The sequence below is a fragment of the Rattus rattus genome, chromosome 17 (assembly GCF_011064425.1).
Source record: "Rattus rattus isolate New Zealand chromosome 17, Rrattus_CSIRO_v1, whole genome shotgun sequence".
In the NCBI taxonomy this organism is placed as follows: Eukaryota; Metazoa; Chordata; class Mammalia; order Rodentia; family Muridae; genus Rattus; species Rattus rattus.
This window is the reverse complement of record NC_046170.1, coordinates 42,646,658-42,670,932: the sequence shown is the minus strand read 5'-3', so window position 1 is coordinate 42,670,932 and position 24,275 is coordinate 42,646,658. Positions and strand designations below refer to the sequence as shown.

Genomic DNA, 24,275 nt, shown 5'->3' with positions numbered 1-24,275 from the left:
TGCTAAGCAAGCCTCTACCACTGAGCTAAATCCCAACCCCTGCTGTGTGGCTTTTTAAATAGGTTTTTTTCTTAGGGTGTCAGAGTTATAGGCCCCTGTGAGCCACTTGATGTGGGCTCTGGGATCCCAATTTCTGTCCTGTCCAAGAGCAGTAAGTGGTCTTAACCATTGAGCCATCTCTCTAGCTCCTCAGGCTTCTTCTTCTTTTTTTTTTTGGTTCTTTTTTTCTGGAGCTGGGGACCAAACCCAGGGCCTTGCGCTTCCTAGGCAAGCGCTCTACCACTGAGCTAAATCCCCAACCCTGTCGGGCTTCTTCTTTAAGGGCACCAATTCCATTTAAGAGCTATTTGACCTCAGTTGGCTACAGTAGTATAGTCCTATAATCATAGGCGACTCATGTGTTTGGACTATCCAGAGCATTGGTCAGCCTGAGGGTCGGTGGAAACCCTTTTGGTGTGTGCGTGTCAAATGATCCTTTCACAGGGGTTGCCTGAAACCATCAGAAAACATATTTACATTACGATTCGTAACAGAGGCAAAATTAGTTATGAAGTAGCAACGATTTAATGTGGTTGAGAGCAAGCATAACACGGGGAACTGTTAAAGGGCCACGGCACTAATGCTTCCTAAGAGGGTTGAGAACCACTGCTCTAGAGTCCGAGTCCAGCCTTAATTATGAGGGAGAGCCTATTTATTTGCCTTTAAGTGCTGCCAGAGAAGTAAACTTTAACACATGGGCTTTTTGCATCTTAGGCAAGCACATTATCAATTGAGCTCTATTTCTGCCCCCCCCCCTTTGTTTTCTTCTCAGACAGTGTCTCAGGTAGCTAAGGCTGGTCTTGAGTTCCCCATCCTTTTGCTTCCAAGTGCTAGGACCACAGGTGTGTGCCACAGTGCCTGACCCACTTTCTGGGGCTGGAGAGATGGCTTAGTGGTTAGGAGCACTCATTGCTCTTCCAGAGGTCCTGAGTTCAAATCCCAGCAACCACATGGTGGCTCACAGCCATCTGTAATGAGATATGATGCCCTCTTCCAATGTGTCTGAAGATAGCAACAGTGTACTTACATATAATAATAAAAAAATTCACTTAAAAAAAGTTTTGTGTGTAAGGTGTTCTGTCTATATGTACGTCTGTGAACCATATTACATACCTGGAGCCCAAGGAGGCTGACGTAGGTGCTGGGACTGGAGTTACAGACAGTTGTGAGCCACTATGGTGCTGGGAACTGAACTTGGGTTTCCTAGGAGAGCAGAAAGTGCTCCTAACCTGAGTCATTTCTCTAGCCCACTGTCTTTCCAAAAAGCACACGTCTATGATCCTTGAAACTTAACACTAAATGAGGGGGAGAACTAACTCCACACAATGTTCCTCTGACTTCCCACAGAACACACACACACACAGTACACTCTAGTAGACATCTTTATTTTATGTAGGCGTTCATGGGCTTTACAGGTTTCACATCCTTTTTGCCCCATGTTTATGAAATTGGCACCATTTGTTGTTCCTGTTTACCAGGGAAAATAATAGAAGGTTGGAGAAACCAGTGTCCACGGTTATAACCCCAACCACTGGTCACAGCCAAGTGTCCACGGTTACAATCACAAAGCTGGAATCTTGAACAGGGGTGGTTTTATCATAGCATGTCCTCTAAACTCTGTATTTGTTTCAAAAAGGGGAAGGTCACCTCTAAGGTCCCATCCACTTCGGGATTTGCAAACCCATGGTTTCATAATCTGTGTTCTGTAAAGACTTTGTTTACATATTAAGAGTTCAGTAAAAGACAGGAACAAAACAAAAAATCCAAATCAGCTATAGAACTATTTCCAGTGCAGCCAGGGCTACACAGAGAAAACTTCTCAAAAAAAGAGTCAAAAGTATAAATATATAAATATTGATTTTAGTCATTTAGCTTTTCTGGTTTACAAATACACAGATGCACTTAAATAAGGCAAGACTGGAGGCTTGATTACTTAAAAACATTTTTTTTTTTTTTTTTTGGTTCTTTTTTTTCGGAGCTGGGGACCAAACCCAGGGCCTTGCGCTTCCTAGGCAAGCGCTCTACCACTGAGCTAAATCCACAACCCCTAAAAACATTTTTTTTTTTTTTAGTGGATTTTATGTGTATCAGTGCATGCTGGGGAGACACTAGGTGTTGGATCTTCTAGAACCAGGAGTTATGGATGCTAGGAACAGAATCCAGATCCTCTGGGAAGAGTAGCCAGTGAGTGCTCTTGACTGACAAGTAATCTCCCAGCAAAAAAAAAAAAAAAAAAAGGATTTATGTGTTCCACTAGTGTGTGAATTCCTAAAAGTCAGAAGAGAATGCCAGATCCTCGGGAGGTGGAGTTACAGGTGGTTGTGAAGCTGCCAAAGGTGAGTGCTGAGAAACAAACTCTGGTTCTCGGTAAGGGCAGCACGTGTTCTTAACCTCTGAGCCATCTCTCCAGCCCTGGTTACTTGTTATATTTTATTCTATTATGAAATTGGCTCTCACTGGGTGGCCTGGAACTCAGATTCAGCCTGCCTCTGCCCGAGTATTGGGATTAGAAGCCTGTATTAACACACCAGGCTCGTCACGACTACTTTATGCATTTTCCGAGACAAGGTTTCATGGGACTCAGACCGATCTTGAGCTCGAAATGCGCACAACAATGTGCCTTGGGCTCCGGATATTCCTGCCTCAGTCATTGCAGTGCCGGGATTATTGTTCCGTGCTTTGAATTTTTAGCTAGTTTGCAAACCAGATCAACACTACGCGAGCCATCATTAAACTTTTCCGCGTTCTGAAAATTCAAACAGTAAGGCACATGACTGTGCGACTTTGCTGCCTAACTCCGAGGCTCGTCATCTCTTTTTGGGTCTCATGAACCATCGCGGTGAAATTTCTTGAGCTGGAGAAGGAACGCGGCTGAAGCGCGGGGTCTACGGAAACCTCCGGGCAGAGTCTGGAGCTCACCACATCCCGGTTGCTAACGTGGCTCTCGGGAATCAGAGCAAAGCGCTGTCCAAGAACACCTCCAGGAAAGAGCCGAAACGCGGGCGGGGTCTTGAGCGCGATTTTCCTTCGCCGCAACCCAGCTCTCTTTGCTACTTCAAGGGCCTCCTGTCGGCTACAGCCATGTTTTCTCAAAGCTCACACGCGCTCACAGGCGACGAACGACCCCGCGACCGCAGCACAAGGCCAGCCAATACAGCACACCTCTAACCTTCCGGCTCCTTCGACAACAACCTTGCTTCCACTTCCGGCACTGAGTATGGCCAATCGTCGTACCCCGTAGCGCAAGACCCACCCTCTTAGCAGGGAGGGCAGCCAATCTAGCTGCTTTTCCGCTTGTGTCGCTTATGAACCGATGCCAATCTTCCCGGGACGTCTTCCTAGTCCCGCCTCTTACCTGTTACGGAAGCCGTCAGGCCGTCTGAGCCCTTTCACCCTAGCATCGCATTTCCTCTCCGACGTGACGTAAGCGACCCCTGCCGCTCTGCGGGGCGGGCCAATGGCGGTGGCGGATACGGCGAGCCAATGGGCGGGAGGCTCTCATGCGGCCGGCGCCCGCCGCAGCCACCGCTGGGTCCTGGAGCCAGAGGCCGCCCGCGACAGAGCGCGATGGACCGAGGGCCCCAGCCGGGGAGGCGCCGCGGCGAAGTCCGCGGCCAGACGCCCCCGCAGTAGCGTCCGCGCGAGAGCCGCGGCCCCGCGTGAGCTTCTGCACGCCGAGGGCGGGCTTGCATCCGCCGGCCCCGCGCTCGCCGCAGCCTACAGCCCGCGCGCCGACGCCGCCTTCCCGCCCGGGCCGCGCGGCCCGGGAAATGCGGCCGCAGGCTGCATGGGCAGCGCCCGCGCCCCGCCGCCGTTCCGCCGCGGAGCCGCGTCGCCCTCGGAGCCGGGTGAGAGGCGCCGAGGACCTGGGGGTGGTGGTCGGTGCGGGCGTCGGGCGCTCCTGCGGCCTTGCGGCCTGCAGGCCTCCTCCGCTGCCGGACGCCGCGGGTGCCCCGGGGCGGGCCGTGCGCCGCGAGAGGCTGGTCGGTGGGCCGCGGGGGTCCTGCAGGCGGCCATGAGGGGCCGAGGGCGGGCTCCGAGGCGAGCCTCGGGGCGTCCCGGGGGCCGGGTGGCCGTGAGAGGCTGAGGAAGGGCTCCGGGGCGGGCCGGGGCCGCGGTGAGGATCGAGGGCGGGCCTTGATCAAGGGGCGATGGTGCGTTGTGGGTCCCGGGACGCTGTGAGGCCGACGGCGGGCTCCTTGGGGTCCCTGGGGTCCTCAGTGGCGCGGGGCGCCGACCTCTGACCCTCGGGAGGGGCGCCGTCGCTGGGTTGGTGGTAGTTGTTATTCCCAGCGTCCCTATTATTATCGTGTTTTGAAATGGGAGCAGGCGGCCCTCGGGCTGCGAGCCGAGCCGGAGGGGGCGGGCGAGCCGGGGACCTGGAGCTGCGGGGTGCGGAGGCGCGCAGGCCCGAGTGGGGGCAGGAATGCGGGGCGGCGGGGGGCGTCTGGGGGAGGGGAAGGCGGGACTGGGGGGAGAGTGGGAGGAAAGCGGTGTAGGCGACGGCTGCAGGAGCAGCCTTTGGCCTCAAGGAACAATGTGAGACGTTGCCTGAAATGTTAATTTCCGTTCCTCATTTCATCATCCCCTGGCAAGGCGGTAGCTGCGAGTGTGTGTGTGTGTGTGTGTGTGTGTGTGTGTGTATGTATGTGTGTTAGCGTGCGCGGCCGCCTGTGTGTGTGTGTGTGTGTGTGTACGTGTGTACGTGTGTACGTGTGTGCAGGGTTGGCCCTGCCACATGGATCCAGCCCCCTCACGGACGGATATGCGGTTCAGTTCCTATGTATGTGGTTTGGTGTGGAGTCTAATTTTTTTTCTGTCGAGGCCTTGTCTTAACCTGGTGTGCTCCAGTAGGGTTTTCTGTTTCTGTTATGTTTCTGGAAAGCCAGTCTAGCATAACCGCTTACAGGGCTTTGGAAGACTGGTGAAGGTTAAGCTGGTTCGCAAGTAAGGCTGTATGCTCAGAAATCTGGTTACATGTGTACGGTGCATGAGTTTCATAGTAGTTTCTGTAGTCATGAGAAGTTTTACACCCACTTGGGAAAACTGGATAGTTTTACAAATTTTCCGATAGGAAAATCAGGTTTTCTACCTATTTGGTGAGTTTTTCATGGTCTCGTGAACACTATCCTCAGCGTTCCATTCCACTGAATAAAAGTGCACAGTTGTAGGTAAAATCTTGTTTAGGCTATTGGGTCGTTTATGGGGAATGAGGAGACAACTCAGCAAAGACTGTAGATGAGAATGGGTTGTGGGAAAAGCTCTGGAAACAGTGTTCGGTGTGCGCGATCCTAGTCGGTGGTGTACTTCGTTCGGATCGTTCCATGGTAGTCTGAGAATGGTACTTGTTGCCCCGAGACCTGTATTTCATCTTCTTTCTTTCTCTCTCTCTCTCTCTCTCTCTCTCTCTCTCTCTCTCTCTCTCTCTCTTTCTTTCTTTCTTTCTTTCTTTCTTTCTACACTGGCTGCTTTGAAGACCTAGAGTTGTGTTTGTGTCTTTTGAAACGATTGCACAAACACTTCGATGTCACTTTGCAGCTTTACTTAAAACGGAAAAATGCCTTGCTTAACTTTGATTGTGACCCTGAATTGGATCTCCATATAGCTGGTGTTTCCTCCCCCACAGTCCATTCAGCTGTTCCCCTTTCTGTAGTTTCACGCTTAAGAGCAGGATCTCATGTGATAGGCTGGCCATCCTGAATGGAATGGGATGGGAGGGAACAAAGGCCAAGTTGCTATGACATTTTTCTCTTCTTTGTGCTTGCCTGGTGCATTCCTTGAAAAGCAACCCAAAAGATACTGCTAAATTTGACCTTAGCTTGATTCTTTCAGGAGTGTTCTTTTTCTTGTCTTCTCTTTGTCTTCCTGTGGTAAACAATATGCAACAAAATTTATCAGAAGTTCCCTGAAAGTGTCACCTAGTTTAGATTTCCTCACTTACTGGTCAAACTTTGTACCAGCCTTTGAACTTGCATTTTTCTGTTAGATGCTTTTCTCTAGATTAGCCATGTTAATCATGCACCTTCAGAGCCTTTCATCTCACTCAACCAGATGGGCTACGATGACTAGTGGCTGTCATGTTAGCTATAATTACAGTGTTGTTCAGTGACAAGAACAACTTTCTACAAATAGAGTTAAAGAAACTATGCTGTATGTATTTAAGAATATTTTTTTCTAGAAGCTTTGTGTGTGTGCCTTGGATATCTAAGTTCCTCAAATATAAGAGGAGTGTTGTTTTGCATATTGGCAGTGAGCCCATCATCAATTAAATAACATAATTAGAAAGCATCAGTAAATGCTGGTTCACAGAATAATCTGCATTTGTTGCCACAATAAGTGTTTTGATCTGTCCATTACTCTATGTGCGTCCCTTCATCCATCAAATGGCAAGTGTAATGGGCGAGCTTCTTGTCATAGGGAGGAGACTTGCTAGCTAATCGGTGAAAATGGTGCTGCTTGCATGCTGGGGCGGTTTATCCCTGCTGCCTAGGCAGTGCTCTGAGACTGAGCATGGCCCTTATGATAACTTTAAACAAAAGTCGAATGAACTCACATCACTAGGAGTTATTGTCTTGAAATGTTTTCAGTATGTGTTCTCATTTGAATTTCAAATGGAATTTCTGTCCAATTCAGCTTTCTCAGTCTTGTCTTAGAGCTATATGAAAGAGGGTGTCGGTCCTCAGCTCCGGGACTCAGGCAGTTGGATAATTGGCATGGGATATCTTGTAGGCTTAGAAAATGATTGCTTTAATGACTACTTCATTAATTCCTGTAGATAGTTTTATTCTTAAGTGGCTTGTTTGTTTGGTGGATATTTGTGGTACCTTTTAAGCTAGACTACAATTAAGCTTTGTATTTAAATGTCTCGTTTTGCTATTGTGTATTTTTTAAATTATCATTTAATTATCCTTTTCAGTTTTTCTTGTAGTTCATTTTTAAACCCACCAAAGCCATCTCTCTGACAGTCTCAAGTAGCCCACACTAGCCTTGAACTTGGATGCAGCCGAAGATAGCCTGGAATTCTGGTTCTCCCATCACTACCAATGCTAGTATGTTAGGCATGTGCTAACACTTGGCTTCCTGAACACCCAGCCCCCTCAGACAGTATTAAAAAAGTATGATAGCGATACATACACCGATTTTTATGATAAACATCACAATTACTCTTGTCAGCTGGTGCATTCTTACAAAACCAGGGCTTGGGGGGGGGGAGTGTCAGGAGAATCAGGAGTTCCAGGTCATGGTTGTCTACATAGCAAGTTACAGGCTATGGTGAACTCAAGAGTTTGTCTTAGAAAAGGAAAACTAGGTCTGGTGAGATGGCTCATCCTGTAAAGTGCTTGCTGCCAACCTCGATGACCTGACTTTGATCCCCAATCCTGCCCTGATCCCTCAAGTTGTCCTTGGACTTTGCCTGCTTTCAGTGGTCACAAGAGAGATAGGAAGTGTTCAAAAAAAAAAAAAAAAAAAACAAAAAAAAAAAAAAAACAAACCCCAAAACTCACCCCCCCAAACAAACAAACCCACCAGCAGCAAAATAGATCCAGCCAACTTTGACTCTGTGACTGCAAGCTCGCGTTGAGAGTCTGTTAAGAATAGGGACCGTGCCTTTTGACTTTTAGATTGGATACCAGGCTTGGACTGCCATTTCCTGTGCTGCCTGCCTGCCATTCCCTGTGCTGCCTGCCATTCCCTGTGCTGCCATTCCCTGTGCTGCCTTCCCTGTGCTGCCTGCCATTCCCTGTGCTGCCTGCCTGCCATTCCCTGTGCTGCCATTCCCTGTGCTGCCTGCCATTCCCTGTGCTGCCTTCCCTGTGCCCTGCCATTCCCTGTGCTGCCTTCCCTGTGCTGCCTTCCCTGTGCTGCCTGCCATTCCCTGTGCTGCCTGCCATTCCCTGTGCTGCCTGCCATTCCCTGTGCTGCCTGCCATTCCCTGTGCTGCCTGCCATTCCCTGTGCTGCCTGCCATTCCCTGTGCTGCCATTCCCACTGTGCTGCCTGCCATTCCCTGTGCTGCCTGCCATTCCCTGCTGCCATTCCCTGTGCTGCCTTCCTGTGCTGCCATTCCCTGTGCTGCCATTCCCTGTGCTACCATTCCCTGTGCTGCCTTCCCTGTGCTGCCATTCCCTGTGCTGCCATTCCCTGTGCTGCCTGCCATTCCCTGTGCTGCCATTCCCTGTGCTGCCATTCCCTGTGCTGCCATTCCTGTGCTGCCTGCCATTCCCTGCCCTTCCCTGTGCTGCTTCCTGTGCCCTGCCATTCCCTGTGCTGCCTGCCATTCCCTGTGCTGCCATTCCCTGTGCTGCCATTCCCTGTGCTGCCATTCCTGTGCTGCCTGCCATTCCCTGTGCTGCCTTCCCCTGTGCTGCCATTCCCTGTGCTGCCTGCCATTCCCTGTGCTGCCTGCCATTCCCTGTGCTGCCATTCCCCAGTGCTGCCATTCCTGTGCTGCCTTCCCTGTGCTGCCTTCCCTTGCTGCCTGCCATTCCCTGTGCTGCCTGCCATTCCCTGTGCTGCCTGCCATTCCCTGTGCTGCCATTCCCTGTGCTGCCATTCCCTGTGCTGCCATTCCCTGTGCTGCCTGCCATTCCCTGTGCTGCCTTCCCTGTGCTGCCATTCCCTGTGCTGCCTTCCCTGTGCTGCCTTCCCTGCCATTCCCTGTGCTGCCTTCCCTGTGCTGCCATTCCCTGTGCTGCCATTCCCTGTGCTGCCTGCCATTCCCTGTGCTGCCTTCCCTGTGCTGCCTTCCCTGTGCTGCCATTCCCTGTGCTGCCTTCCCCTGTGCTGCCTTCCCTGTGCCCATTCCCTGTGCTGCCTTCCCTGTGCTGCCTTCCCTGTGCCTGCCATTCCTGTGCTGCCTGCCATTCCCTGTGCTGCCTTCCCTGTGCTGCCTGCCATTCCCTGTGCTGCCTTCCCTGTGCTGCCTTCCCTGTGCTGCCATTCCCTGTGCCCTTCCCTGTGCTGCCATTCCCCCAAAGTGCTGCCTTCCCTGTGCTGCCTTCCCTGTGCTGCCTGCCATTCCCTGTGCTGCCTTCCCTGTGCTGCCTTCCCTGTGCTGCCATTCCCTGTGCTGCCTTCCCTGTGCTGCCATTCCCTGTGCTGCCTTCCCTGTGCTGCCTTCCCTGTGCTGCCATTCCCTGTGCTGCCTGCCATTCCCTGTGCTGCCTTCCCTGTGCTGCCTTCCCTGTGCTGCCATTCCCTGTGCTGCCTGCCATTCCCTGTGCTGCCTTCCCTGTGCTGCCTGCCATTCCCTGTGCTCGTCTGCTGATAAGGAAGCGCTACTGCAGTCTCAGACTGTACAGCCCCAGACTGCCCTCTCCTTTGTGTCCGTTCAGTTCCTCATAATGAGATTTCTTTCTTCCTTTTTTCTTTTCTTTTTCTTAATAAAAATGATTCATTTATTATTTTATGTGTATTGGTGTTTTGCCTGCATGCATGAGACAGTTGTGAGCTGTCTCTGGGTTTGAGAATTGAACCCTGATTGTCTAGAAGAGCAGCCTGTGTTCTTTACTGCTCAGCTCTCTTTCCAGTCCTCTTTTCTCTTTCTCCTCCCCTTCCCTCCCCACCCCCTCTCTTTTTTTTTTATTCTCTAGTCTTCTCTTGTTTTGTCTTCTCTTCCCTGACAAGGACTTGAATATATCCATACTGTGTAGTCTGTGTAGCAGAGAATGACCTTGAATTTCTGATCTTCCTACTTGCAGGGTAACTAGGGTGACTGTTATACGCTGCCACACCCTGTTTATTCCAGGGCTGTTTGCAAGCTATGGATGCAGCTTCTTCATGATTGAGATCCCTAGCCCCTCCCACTCTAGCACTCCCTTTAAAAAAGAAAAAACAAAACAAAACAAAACAAAAAAAACCCCAAAAAACCAGAGTTCCCCTCTTCCCCTACTGCATTTCTCTGTGTAGCCTTGGCTGTCCTGGAACTTGTCCAGGCTGGACTCAAACCGGGATTAAAGGCATGTGCTGCCACCGCTCAGCTGGACACTCTTACCTTGATAGCCCAAGCTAGGCTTGAACTGACTGTATAACCGAGGACTACCTTTTTTTTTTTTTTTTTTTTTTTTTTTTGTTTTTGAGCTGGGGACCGAACCCAGGGCTTTGTTGCTAGGCAAGCGCCTACCACTGAGCTAAATCCCAACCCTGAGGACTACCTTTTTATTTTGTAAATTAAATTTATTTATTTGTGTAGTAGCCAAGGATCCTTGAATCCCCTGGATCCTTCTGTCTCATCTACTCAAGTGGGGAAATGCTAGGTCTGGTCCTTACTGAAACTTCTTTTTTTTTTTTTTTTTTTGGTTCTTTTTTTCGGAGCTGGGGACCGAACCCAGGGCCTTGCGCTTCCTGGGCAAGCGCCCTACCCCTGAGCTAAATCCCCAACCCCTTACTGAAACTTCTTAATCAGTCCTCCTGAGGAAATTATCCCCCTCCCACTTTGTTGTAGCCCCATAGAATGTAACACGATAAACTTGATCAGTTATGTAGTACTTAGATTGATGTGTTGCCCCTGTCTTTTCCCCAACTCCAGAGATAAGGTTGTATGCTTTAATGAAGTGAGGGAATGCATGACCTTACTGGTAACATTGGCCCAGCCCTGAGTGTTAGAGACAGTAACAGAATTGGTTCGAGAAGTTGTGGAATTGTTTAAAGCAATAGTTTTCAACCCATAACCCCTTTGGAGGTTGATTTCATAGGCGTGGCCTAAGACCATCAGAAATCAGGTTTTTATTGTATTAATAACAGCAGAGTTACAGTTAGGAAGTATGAACAAAAATAATTTTATGGTTGGGGTTCACCACAACATGAGGAACTGTATTACAGGTCAGGATTAAGAAGGTTGAGAACGACCGCTCTAGATTGTACATGTGGGAGTGTATGAATAATTCTGATCTGGGAGATTGACTGGCCAGACATTCTGCCATGTGCTCTTCCCCATTTGTCTCCATACAGATTTGACTTTGTAGTGTGTTTAGCTGAGGATCAGGGCCTGGCTTGCACGATCGGTGTGGAATGAGAGAGATACTCAGGGGGAAGACGAGTTAGTTGTTTTGGAGGGAAATATACCAAAGCAGTATTCTTCTGTCTCCCCTTGTAGCCTTAGGTTTTCTTTCTTTCTGAAACATGGTCTCATGTAGCTCAGGGTAGCCCCTGTTCTTGATCCTCGAGTTATGGAATGTTGGGGTTACAGGAGTACTCTGCCTTCAGTCAGTCTGTGTGTGTATGTGTTGTTATCTGTCTGTCTCACTCTCTCTATATAAAATTAACAACCCACTTTTATTATCTGCATGTGCTTGTTTGCCTGTATGTATGTAAGCGTACTTCCTGACATTGCTGAGGCCCGTGAAGGTCAGAAGGAGGTGTCATGGCCTATCTTTGGGAACTAAAGTTATGGACAGTTACAAGCCACCACATGGATACTGGGAACTGAACTTGGGTCAGTAAGAGCCACCATTCCAGCTCCTGGCACAGTCTTGTTTCCTAAGTTTTAGTTTTAATTTTTGGCCGTGATGTGGCTCTGAGGTCTGTCACCTGTCTACCATGCTTGAGGCATCGATTCTGACTGCTCCATACATTATGGTGGGAGAATGTTTAATGTTTTAATGTTTTACGTCTGTTCTACCCACCCATCCATCTGTCCATCTATCTGAGACGGTTTTCTTTATGGAGCTCTCCCTGGCTGACCCGGAACTCAGACTCACCTACCTCTGCCTCCCTCCCCAGCGCAGGGATTAAGAGGTGTGTGCCGGGCTGGGATTTAGCTCAGTGGTAGAGCGCTTACCTAGGAAGCGCAGGCCCTGGGTTCGGTCCCCAGCTCCGAAAAAAGAACCAAAAAAAAAAAAAAAAAAAAAAAAAAGAGGTGTGTGCCACCACCACCCAGTGGCAAGGTTTTTATTTTTATTTTTAAAATTTTTACTATTTAAGATCTTGTTTCTGTATAATTAGGCTGATCTCAAACTTGTGATTGTCTTGCCACAGCTTTCTGAATGCTTGCGTTACAGATGTGTACTAAGACAGGGTAGAGGTTTGTTTTTGAGAAGAAAATTATGTTTGGGAGTTCTTGGTTTTGGTAAATGGGCTGGGTTTGTTTGGTTTAATCATTTGGGTGATGGAGAAAGGAGCAGTTGGCTGTGGTTTGAACCATTTAGACAAAATTCTAGATTTGAGAAACCTACAGTTCTATATAGCTGGTTCTGTGAGTAAAGAATTAAGTGAATTTTTTTTTTTTTCTTTTCTTTTTTTCGGAGCTGGGGCCCGAACCCAGGGCCTTGCGCTTGCTAGGCACGCGCTCTACCACTGAGCTAAATCCCCAACCCCAAGAGACAATATTTTTTTTTTTTTGGTTCTTTTTTTCGGGGCTGGGGACCGAACCCAGGGCCTTGCACTTCCTAGGCAAGCGCTCTCCCACTGAGCTAAGTCCCCAACGTGAATTTTTTAGTATAAACATTATCTGTGAGATTGCTTAGGAGCTGAAAATCTTGTGGACAATCAAGGCCACTCTATTCTTCCAAGCTCCAGGCTGTGGTGCTCCAAAATAGGGATCTTGTTGGGGACAGGTGATGTTTCAAAGACATTGCCTTCATTGGCTGCCTAAGGCCAAACCTTAAAGCTTCTAGTCTTGTCCTGGCATGATGGTGGTAAATTATTATCTTGAAAATCTGTAGGCACTCCTTTTCCATTTGTAAAGTAATCACATACATCTGTTTATGGTAGAAAAAGTTTTTTTTTTATTTAAGAAAACAAAACCATTAACATTTTGACCATTTAGATAATGTTTTTAAACCTCAAGGTTAAGTAAGTTTGCAAAAAATAGTTTCCCTCACTGCTAGCTTAAATTTGGAACATGCTCTTGGCTTGAGTATAGCTTAGAGGTGGCTACCTGGTCTCCTCGTGGCTATGGGTTCCGTCCTCTGTACTCCACAGTTCCTCCCATCAAGGTAATGCTAGGAAAGGGTGAAATCGAAATTTAATTTGTAAATGTTTAAGAGCTGTGATAGCAGATTTTCATCTAAAATACACCAACCATCTGGATTTTTCCCCTCTCCTAAAACAAGAGAAATGCTGGGAAAGTTTGTCGTTTATTCTTAGCAAGTTATTAATATTGGAGTTTGGAGTGGTAGCCCAATAGTTAAGGAAGGGCCTTGACTGTTCTCACAGAGGACTCACTTTCCTTTCTCAACACCCACCTGGTGGTTCACAAGCATCCTTAACTCCAGTGTCAGGAGATTGCCTCACAGGGCACCAGACACATACACAAAAATTAAAAATAAATTGACTTAAAAAGAGTTACGCTGGATGCACACCTTTAATTACAGCGCTTGGGAACCAGAGCTAGGTGGATCTCTGAGTTAGAAGCCAGCCTTACAGAGTGAGATCCAGGACAGCCACAGTTACCTGCAGAGAAACACTGTCTCAACCCCCCCTCCCCCCCAAAAAAAAAGAAAAGAAAGAAAAAAATAAGTTGTAGTTTTCCACTGCCTTTCTGAGTAGCCTAGGTCCTTGTACATGCCACACAAGGGCTCTACCACTTAGTTGCACCCCCAGCCCTCTTCACCATGTTTCTGAGTGTGGTTTGTACATCCTGTAGAACAGGAAATAAGACCTACAAAAACGAACGCCAAAGCAACATTTTTGAAAGAATTAACTTAAGAAACTTATCATTGGCAGTGAAAACACTAGCTGCTCTTGCAGAGGACCGTGTTTGATTCCAGCACTCACACAGTGGCTCACAGCTGTCATCCAGTTCAAGAGGACCTGATGCCTCCTCTAGTCTCTCCACAGATGTGTGTCAGGGTACCAGGCACCCACTTGGTACACAGAGGCTCATGCAGAAAACATTCTGCCATATATATGCGCCGTGTGTGTGTGTGTGTGTGTGTGTGTGTGTGTGTGTGATTTATATTCTGCGTGTCCATTTGCACACCGGAAGAGGGTTTCAGATCCATAGCACTACAGTTATGACAGTTGGGAGTAGCCACCATGGGGTACTGGTAGTTTAACTCAGGACCTCTGGAAGAATAGCTACTGCTATTAATGCATGAGGAGTCACATCTTAGCCAGCCATCCGAGTGACTTCTTAGACAACCTTTTGTTGGTTACATAGAAGAAACTTGAACTTGTAGGAGGCCGACAAATTAGTGATAACTTGCATTGTTACACCATAAGCTCAAGATTGACTCAGATTGTACATTTTTAGATTTTGGGGGATCATGTTTTCTTCCCCTACCCCCTGTTTTTGGTGTGTAGTGTGGGAAGTGGTTTAAGACAGGGTCTGACTGGCTTGGAACTTGTTTTGTAGATCAGGCTGGCCTTGAACTCACAGATCTGCTTGCCTCTGTCTCCTGCCCTTCAGAGCTCAGTGACTGTGCCAGTGCTGTGCTTTTTGTTGCTGTGGTTCTGGGCCAGCGGTCTGAATTGTGTGTGTGTGCGTGTGTGTGTGTGTGTGTGTGCGCGTGCGTGTGTGCGTGTGTGTGCGCACGCGCGCGCGCGCAGATGATAGTGGTTGTGAGTCATCTTCCATGTGTGCTGGGGTTGGATTCAGGTCCTCTGGAAGAAAATTCGTGTGTGTTCCTAAACGTGCTCAGTCATCTCTCTAGCACCCTTTCCAAAAATTTTGGGACATTAAAAAAATTGGGGGGGGGGGCAGAAAAAATTTTTTTAAAAGATAAAGATTGGGTAATTTTGGGGCCAGGGCTTGGCTTTTGCAGTTCTGTCTCCTGTCTCCTGACAATGGGGTTACAGGCCTGCACTTCTAGACCTCACTCAGCGTTTTCTTTTCTTTCTTTCTTCTTTTTTTTTGTGTGTGTATGTGTTATATGTGTGTGTGTATATATATCACAGCACGTGTGTGAACTTCAGAGGAACTTGTGGGTCCTGGGGATTGATACTTAGGGCTTGATGGCAAGCACCTCTGTCCATTTGAGTCATCTCATTAGCCCTTGGTGTGAAATGTCCCTTACAGTTTAATTAGTTTAGACAGAAGTAACATTAATGAGATTACTTGTAGAGAGCAGTTATCCTGCTTCTGGTAAACATGCACACTCCTTCCCCTTCTCAGGGGTGGGAGTGGACACTAGGCAAGGGCTCTACTGCACTTCTTAGCGACTCACGTCTTCAGCTGTGCTGCCTACCTCCTCCCTTGGCTTGTTTTTGGGCCCTGTCTGTTCTGAAACTGTAGACCAGGTTGGCCTCAAACTCACTGCCTGTCTCACTTTCCAGACTGCTGTGACTAAAGGCATGTGCTATCACTTAGCTGTAAAAAGATTTTTTGGGGGGATGGTGGTAGTGTTGTGTTGAACTTTGCATTCTGGGTAAGCATTTTACTCCTGATCTGCACTGCCCCAGTTCTGTTTTTCCCCGTCCCCATTTATTTGTGTGTTGAAGTGTTGTCTCTGCCAGACTGGCCTCTGTGCAATTGTTGATGACTCTGAACTCTTTGCTCCTCCTGCCTATCCCCACCTCTCTCCTGCTGGTTTTATAGGTGCTCACCACTGTGCCTAGCTTATGCACACTGGAAATATGACCTAGGGCCTCATGCACGCTAGGAAAGCACTTGTCCAGCTGGTGAATTAAGAATTAAGCTACATTCCAGCCCAACTTACACTTTTTTTTTTTGGAGACAGTCATCTTCTACATATTCCTGGCTGCCCTGAAACTCACTGTGTAGACCAGGCTACCCTCAAACTCGCAGAGATTTGTCCTCCTTAAGGAAGAAAAGGTTTACTTTATCCTATGGAGGCTGCTAAAGAATGGCATAGCGGCAGGAGATTATGTCCACACACAGTGAGCAGAAAGGAAACAGTAGGAAGTGGGGGAATGAGATTATAGATTCTGAAAGTCAGTCTTTAGTGAAACACTTGCTTCCTCCAGCAAGGTTAGACCTAAAGGTTCCATAACCTCCCCAAACACCGTGACCAACTGAGAACGAGTGTTCTGATTCATGCGCCTGTGAAAGACACTTAAATTACCACAAGGCCCATTGCTTCACTAGTCTGATAGTGAAAATATCTCTAGGATACATTCATTTCTGTCCGATGGTTTACAGTCCTCCATCCTAAAAGCCAGCTGTAGCATGTCTGCAGCACTGATCTCTGTCCTGGTCACTTCATTACTATGTGTATATGTGCACTTGTGTGAGTGCATGGATGGTGAGGTCAGAGTTGAGAGTCAGTTCTCTCCTCCTGCAGTAGGTTCTGGGGTCAACTAAGGTAAAGGTCATCAGGTTTAGCAAACACTTTTTGCGTGAGCTACTCTTCGATACTTGATTTTGGACCCAGCTAGATACTTTCCCACGTTGTCCTCTACAACTGATGAGCAACCTCGATTTCGTATTCAACTTAAGGTGAAGGATCGAGGTGCTCTCCGCTCCTGCCTGCTGAATGCCACACTTGACTCTGCTTCCAGTAAGGGCTGGGGTAGCTCTGGTTTCCTGTGCTTTACGTTCTGGAGGGAGAAGTGGGCAGCTACTCCAGAAGAGGAAACAATGCTGGGGAGAGGGACAGGCGGAGGTCAGACAGGGCCTCACACGGATTTGAGCAGAGCTCTTCTATACATCCAAGATGGCGGGTAGACTTGTGGTGTTTGCTCTGAAGGTTCTACTATGTCAGTACAAAATGTAAGCCAAGACAGTAGAGAGGGCGCTAGAGACTGAGTGCGTGCAACAGCCTGAGGCCCTAGAAAGGAGAGTATAGGTAGAGGCCCTGTGTGTTCAGACATGGGTGAAGCCACCTAGGGTTTAATTTTATTTTCTGCTTCCTGTATTATCTATTTGCGTCAGTACATAGGTAATTTTTAATTAATATTTACTTGAAAGAGATTGGTCTTTGAAAGTCTGCCTTTACAAAAGCTTCTATAAGTCTGAGAAAATGGTAATACATGGCAGAACATAATAGTTTAAAGAAACATTTAATACATTTAACCTAGACCGGATTTAATAGTGAGCCAACGGCATGTGCTGCTGCCACGTGCAACTAAGTAAGGGCTTTGAAACAAGCTGTGGCTCACTGGGACTGTTGACTCCTCAGTGACTGCTGGGCCCAGGATGACTCAGCCCCGAAGGCGGGGAGGCCGGAGAAACAGCAGCATACATTGTATGTTACTTTTTAATCTTGTTTGTTTATTTATATACATACATATATATATTTATAATTATATATATTTGAGACAGTCCCTACCTTGTAGCCCTGTCTGTCCTGGGCCACTTTGTAGACCAGGCTTGCCTAGAACTCACAGAGATCTGCCTGCTTCTTTCTCTGGAGTGCTGGGGTTAAAGGTGTGAGCCATTACGCCAGGCCAGCAGTATATATTTTATTTTAAAAAGAAACTTATGAGTTTGAAGGTTTTTCCTGCATGTATGACTGTGTGTACCTGGTGTCCAAGGAGGTCCGAAAAGGATATTGGATTCCATGATACTGGACTTAGGGGTGGCAGCCAGCCTCTTGTGGGTGCTGAAAACCGAACTTGGGGTCCTCTGCAAGAGTAGCAAATGTTAACTGCTGAGCCAGTTTAAGCATCTTAAAATGTAACGGTTTTTTCTGGAGTAGTCCGAGGAATACTTTGAGACTTTAAGAGGGCACTCCTCTAAATATGGCAGCTGGACAGTGCTGTGGGTGCCAGCTGCTCTTGGAGGGGCTGGGGGATGCACTCAGTTCTTTATTTTTATGTAAAGCTTTTTCAGAACTGTTTGCCTTTTTCAACAATGCCACATCTTACTTTTCCTCCAGAGAGTTTGCTTTCTGCTGTGTATTTCCCTGTCACAGTTGCTAGCTAGCACTGCTGTCTGACTAGACTGGATTGGATTTAGAAACTCCTGAGTCCTCTTGGGGACCAGGGGAGCTGCCCTTGATTCACAGAGCTCTGACACAGTGGGAAGAGAGAGAGGAAGGCCCTGGAGGCAGGCTGTCCTGCTTGGCTTTTTTTTTTTTTTTTTTTTTTTTTTTTGCCCGACTCAAGCAAGGCTGGCTCATTTTCTTGTTCAAGAATGCTTTTGAAGAGAAATGTTTTCAGTGCGTGAAATTAGAAAAAACAAAACAAAACCAAAAATCTTAAAAACGGGCTGGAGAGATGACTAAGTGGTTAAGAGCACTGACTGCTCCTCTAGAGGTCCTGAGTTCAATTCCCAGCAACCCCTGGTGGCTCACAACCATCTGTAATGGAATCTGATGCCGTTTGGGTGTGTCTGAAGGCATCGACAGTGTGCTCATATAAAATAAATCTTTAAAAAAAAAACTTAAAAAGGAGTGGCCTGTCAAAGCTGTTTACTTTTGAAGTGTTTGCAGCTGGGACTGCAGTCCTTTCTCCTTGGGCTGTTAGGATAAAAGGAGACAATCTGCCTTCATCCTCAGACTCTGAGGCCGGTGTTGTCGAAGACCTCAAAATTATGGGACATTAAGTAGTACATTCAGAGAATCGTATATTTACTATTATACTGGGCTTTATTTTTGAAAATGACACCTCTTATGAGGGAAACTGGAAGGTAGGTTGTGGGTGTGAAGTGGGAGTGGAGAGATTTTAGCACATGTAGTAATTTATTGGTGGTATTTTTCCTTTACGTGTAGCCTGGTGTGTGGCTGTTACTTCCAGCTCACATTTATGCTAAAAGTGACTTATCCAAACTGGGTGTAGTGCTTGATGCTGGCAATCCCAGGGATGCTGGGAGTTTGGGGCCATCCTTATTGTAAGATAACTACTCCCTAGATGCACTACCTCCCCGAAATCCCAGTAATAAAACACAGGTGCAGAGACGTCTGTGAGCAGTTGGAGAGCTGGGACTGGAACTCCTGTCCTTTATCAGCAGGACGTCCTTTAGACTTCCTGTGTAGATGTTGTCATTGGTGGCTAAGTTCCATGACCTGTGGCCACCCGTTACATGTGCTTCTGTGAATGTAGCTGTCATTTACTAGGATGGAGGTGATAGAAAAATCACACAGAACATGGACGAGATGGCTCAGTGGGTAGGGGCTTTGATGACCTGAGTTCAGTCCTTGACCCCACAGGGTGGAAGGAGAGAACTGGCTGCCTCAGACTTGTCCTCTGACGGCAAGATGTGCACCTTGTCACTGGTCCCCCCACCCGCCCCCACCCACTCACCACCCATTGATTAACAAAAAAGAAGTACAGAAATCATTGGTGAGAAACAGATTACACATTTACAATTTGACTCAAGCTCAGCATGTGACTCAGAGCAGTAGCCTCTCACTATGAATGGTTGATACTGGGATTAATTCCTTTTTGCTTTTCCTTTCTACTACTTTTGGGGGTTTATGCTTTAGTATTTAGCTATATATCCCCAATCTTTTATTTTGAATTAGGATCTTAACCTACTAAAATGCCCAGAGAGACCCTGAGGTTGTGAAGCCACAGGCGTGCACTGATGTGACCATTCTGATAGCAGGATGTATCTGCGTAGATTTTATTCTTGTTTGTTTATTGGGTTTCCAGTCAGGGTTTCTCTGTTGTAGCCTTGGCTATCCTGGAACTTGCTCTGTAGACCAGGCTGGCCTGGAACTCAGAGCTCGGCCTGCCTCTGCCTCCCCAGTGCTGGATTAATATAATCAATAAAATTAGTACAAAAAGCATCCAGGGCCGGTTAATCTAAGGAAGTAACTTTTTATTTCTAGGCCTTGAAAAATAGCCTTCAGTTTTAGTACAAGTTGTTCTGGGTCTCTGAGATGCTTTTCTCTCTCTGACCTCATTGATTGTGTGCAGTGGGAAGTCTCCCTTTAGTTAATGTTCTAATGGTGTTACCCTTTGCTGAGCCAATTGCCTGCTACATCAGGACTGGTTTTCAGGGGACTTGCCAGTAATGAGACTGTTGCGCTGGGAAAAAGGGGGGACCCACAGGAACCCACTGTACATACAGTTGCCAAAGGTTGCATAGCCATTTAGTGTTCCAACAGCTGATAGACCCAGAGAGCTTTTGTATGGCTTCCTTCTTGACAATCTTTGGAAAATTGTAGATCTCATTGTGTTGAGTGCCAGGCTTGGTGGTGCACACCTGTAATTCTATTATTCGGGAGATTCAAGGCCACCTTAAGCTACAGAGTGAGGCTTCTTTACATTTATTTATTTTACTTTATGGGAGTAAGTGTTTTGCCTGTGTTTAGTATGTGCACCACATGTGTAGCCTGGTGCCTAAAGAAGTCAGAAGAGGCTGTCAGATCCCCTGACACGCAGCTGTGAAACACCAGTGTGTACAGACATCTGAACCCAGGGCCTCTGCAAAAGCAACAAATACTCTTAATCTCTGAGCCTCTTCTAGCTCCTTTAACTTATTCTTAGTTTGTTTTCTTTTGTGAGAGAGGGTTTCTCTGTAGCTTTGGCAGCCCTGGAACTGGATCTATGGACTAGGCTGTCTTCAGCCTCCCTAGTGCTGGGAGTCAAGGTGTGCCACACCGCCGAGCCTGACAAGTAGTTAGTTTTTAAGACAAGGTCTTCACTGTATTTTAGACTGCGCTCAGTCTTCATGTGTAGCCAGTCTGTGGCAGCCTTAAATTTCTGATTTTCCCAAGTGCTTGAATTGCACGAGTATGTCAGCATGCCTGCTTTTATACCGTGCTGGAGATGGAATCTAGGGCTTCATGCTAGCTAGGTAAGAACTGTCACCCCAGTCCTTGTTTTGTTTTTCTGGAGCTGGGGACCGAACCCAGGGCCTTGCGAACCCAGGGCCTTGCGCTTGCTAGGCAAGCGCTCTACCACTGAGCTAAAACCCCAACCCCCTTTGGTTTTGTTTTTCCCAACAGTTTCTCAGTGAAGCTTGGGCTGGTCTTGAACTCAGCACACACCCCAGGCTGTCTTTCGACTGCCCCAGTTCTCCTTACAGCTTCCCCACATGCTGCATTGCAGCCGTCAGTCACCACACTTGCTAAGACCCAACAAAAACCAACCAGTGTCTTCTATTGTTGAGTTATTTGCTTCCTTGATGTTAGAGTATGGTAATAAGCACACAAAATTGTTTATGAGAGGGTCTAGTGTGGGTGCCACAGGGAGGACCTGCAGTTGTTGTAAGTGATGTCCCTGGGGTAGGGAAGTCAGAAGGAGAACGTAGAAAGAAGAGCAGTTTCGTATTGGTTGTGCCCTCAGCAGAAACCTTTGTACCCTATTTTTGTGAGTAAGACACTGAAGTTGTTTTTTTGGGCACATTCATTTGGTGTGATCTTCCTTTTGGGATTTTGGGGGGTAACCCAAGTATGGTACAGAAATGTCAGGTCATTGGGAAAGTAGGATTTCCTTTCTTTAGAGTAGGATGTCTGTCTGTCTGTCTGTCTGTCTGTCTGTCTGTCTGTCTGTCTGTCTCTCTCTCTCTCTTTCTTTCTTTCATTTGAAGGATTGTGAAAGAAAAGTCCTCTCCTACACCGGTTTAGTTACCTTCTGATTCCAGCTGCCATATCTCTTCAGTGTTGCCTTTAGGTGTGTGTTAGAGTTACAGCTTTTATGTGCATTCCCATTCCTCAGACCTGCCTTGAATCGAGGTCTCAAAGACCACAGGGTGGTGATGGCCTTATAGTCCCAAATTTTAGGGAGACAGGCAGGAAGGTTGAGAGTTGGAGACCATCCCAGTATGCATAGCACATTCCAGGCCATTCTCTGTACAAGTCTCAAACAGACCGGAAGCCCAGACCGCGATGTTCCTCTGGTTTGCTCTCCCTGCCCCTGAAGGACTTGCCTGTGCTGCTGCTGCTGCTCACGGTCTGTAGCTGCTGTGTCTTGCCCTTTGTGGCCCCTCCTTCCTTTGTGAGACAGGTTGTCATGTACCTTAGTCTAGTTTGGAATTTGATAACTCCAGAGTGCTAGGATTTCAGGGAGGCGCTTCTATGCCCGCCTGTTCTGCCTCCCTCCTTCTCCTGATTCTTTTCACTCTCATGCTTCTCCAGGGGGACTGAGCTTGATGGTGGGGTTCCTTTGCCTCCCCAGTGCTGGGTTTATAGGTTGGGCCACTGCACCTGCTTTGGCCCTGGGGCTTATTGCTACTGTTTGTTTGTTTTTTAAATTTTTTTTAAAGCAACCTTAGCTAAAAAGGGGGAGATTGTTTAGGAACTCACCTTGTAAATAGGAAGTGCAAAGTCAGTTTATTAATAATTTTTAATAATAGACTTTTTGTTGATTTTTAAAACTTTAATTTCAAACAGAAAGTTTGAAACTTGACAGAAGTTGTCAAGCAGTAGTATTAGGCTTAATTTTAATGTTTGAGTACTATTTAATGTTCCAAGGATTCTTATTGTAACCTCCTTTCTGTCATATCCAGGCAGGTCCATCATTAGCATTCTGAGAAACTGAAGAAACAGAGTGCTTTGAGGTCAGAGATTGATGACTTGGTTTTATTGCTACATAATTTCTTCATCACTCTGACATTTCAGCAAGGTCACATTTTAAGTGTAAAATGCATGATGGTGGCCCTTGGTGAAGCATACCAGTTCCTCCTTCCCAAAGTACAGACCTGCCTTTCAGTGCACATGTATCTTTAGATACAGTAGGAATAGCAGGGCTGTTTCTCAGACAACCTAGAAGGTCCCCTCCAGCTACTCTTTGTACCCCCCCCCCCCAGCTGGGGACCGAACCCAGGGCCTTGGGCTTGCTAAGCAAGCGCTCTACCGCTGAGCTAAATCCCCAACCCCCTTTGTACCCTTTTTAAAAATGTGTTCATTTGGGCTGGAGAGATGGCTCAGCAATTAAGAACATTGACTGCTCTTCCTGAGGTCCTGAGTTCATTTCCCAGCACCCACGTGGTGACTCACAGCCATCTGTAATGGGATTTGATGCCCTCTTCTGGTGTGTGTGTAGACAGTGACAGTGTAGTCTAAGTCTTTTAGAAAAAGTGTTCAGTTTATTGGCATTAATACTCACGTGTACATATATAAGTGTATAAATATATGTGAGCTAGTTATTAGTAGACTTGTTAATTTGCTGGTACATGCTGATTTATTGTTTTTTATTATGTAAAATAAAGTTAGCTGCAGTTGCTGAGCGTCTCTCTGGTTCTGAGAAGTGAGGCTTTGATGGCAGCCGCATACTTTTAATTGCTATAGCAAGATCTACAGGAGCACAGTGCAAATATGAGTCGATTTGCAGCTCTGATATGTTTACCAAACATACTTTTTTTTTTTTTTTAGCATTTTTGTAATAAAAATATTGGAGAAATGGTTTGTGGTGCTTTTCTACTTCATCTTGGTTTCTTAGTCAAAAGTTCGTAAGACCATGGTGAGGACAAAGAAGATCCTGTTGCTGCTCTCTGCCCCTCCCCTTTTGCAGCACTGGAATTTAACCAGGGGCCTTGCATGTAGTAGCAGGTGAGTGCTCAGCCACTGAGTTCTGGCCCCGGCCAGTGTCACTTGTTTCTTTCTCCTCCTTGCATCTCCCCTTTCCTTCTCTCTGTCTTTCTTTTACTTTTTTTTTTTTTTTTTTTTTTTTTGGGAGACAGGTCTCACTTGTAGCCCTAGCTGGCCTGGAGTTCTGATCTGTAGACCAGGCTGGTCGTGAACTCACAGTGATCTACCTGTCTTCCCTGCCATGTTCTGGGCAGTGGGTTGGTAGATGGATGTTCGTGAACTAGGAGTCTGCCTGCTGCCCCACTATGCAAGCCTCGTGTGTTCCAGCGAGTTACTACATCTTGTCCTCCAGTCTGTACACGACTATACATGTTTGTCACATGCTTTGTAATACTGTAAGGTGAGTGTCAGAAGAATGTGAAGCCAAGAGGACGGCCTCTACTCCTCACTCAACTCCTGCGGTGACTCAGACAGATCTGAGGAGCGAGGAGAGGCCTGGGGCACTGCAGGGAATCCCAGACTGACGTAGAGGCTGGCTAAGGCTGGAGCTGTGCTAGAGTACTTGTGTAGCAGCATATGTAAGATTCTAGATTCAGGTCCTAGTGCCACCAAAAATAACTGAAGCAAAATTCCATTTGCTCTAAATCCTAGAGAATTTACTTCTGGTTTTCATAGTCAGTACTTTTATTAGCCTTACTGTAATTATGAGTATGCAGAAGGAAATTTTTGTGAGATGTGTGTGTGCGGACATATATTTATATTAAAGTTGTTCACACAAGTCGTAGATGGCCAGTAATTGCTTTTTAAGAACCTGTCTTGGAGCCTGGTGGTGGTGGGACACTCCTTTAATTCCAGCAAAGGGGAGGCAGAGGCAGGCAGCTCTTGTGAGTTTGAGGCCAGCCTGGTCTACAGGACAGCCAGGGCTACACAGAGAAACCCTGTCTCAAAAAAACCAAAATCAACCAACCAACCAACC

General features: G+C 47.1%; 1 protein-coding gene across 2 annotated transcripts in view; it reads left to right on the top strand.

Moving 5' to 3' along the window:
- The first annotated feature begins 3,533 nt into the window (after window positions 1-3,533).
- Window positions 3,534-24,275, top strand: part of Ankrd11 (ankyrin repeat domain 11) — a 153,222-nt gene continuing 132,480 nt past the window's right edge. For both annotated transcript variants that reach the window (XM_032887525.1, XM_032887524.1), the window contains exon 1: window positions 3,534-3,887. The gene's annotated coding sequence lies outside the window, so the exon portion shown is untranslated. The remainder of the gene's footprint in view (window positions 3,888-24,275) is intronic.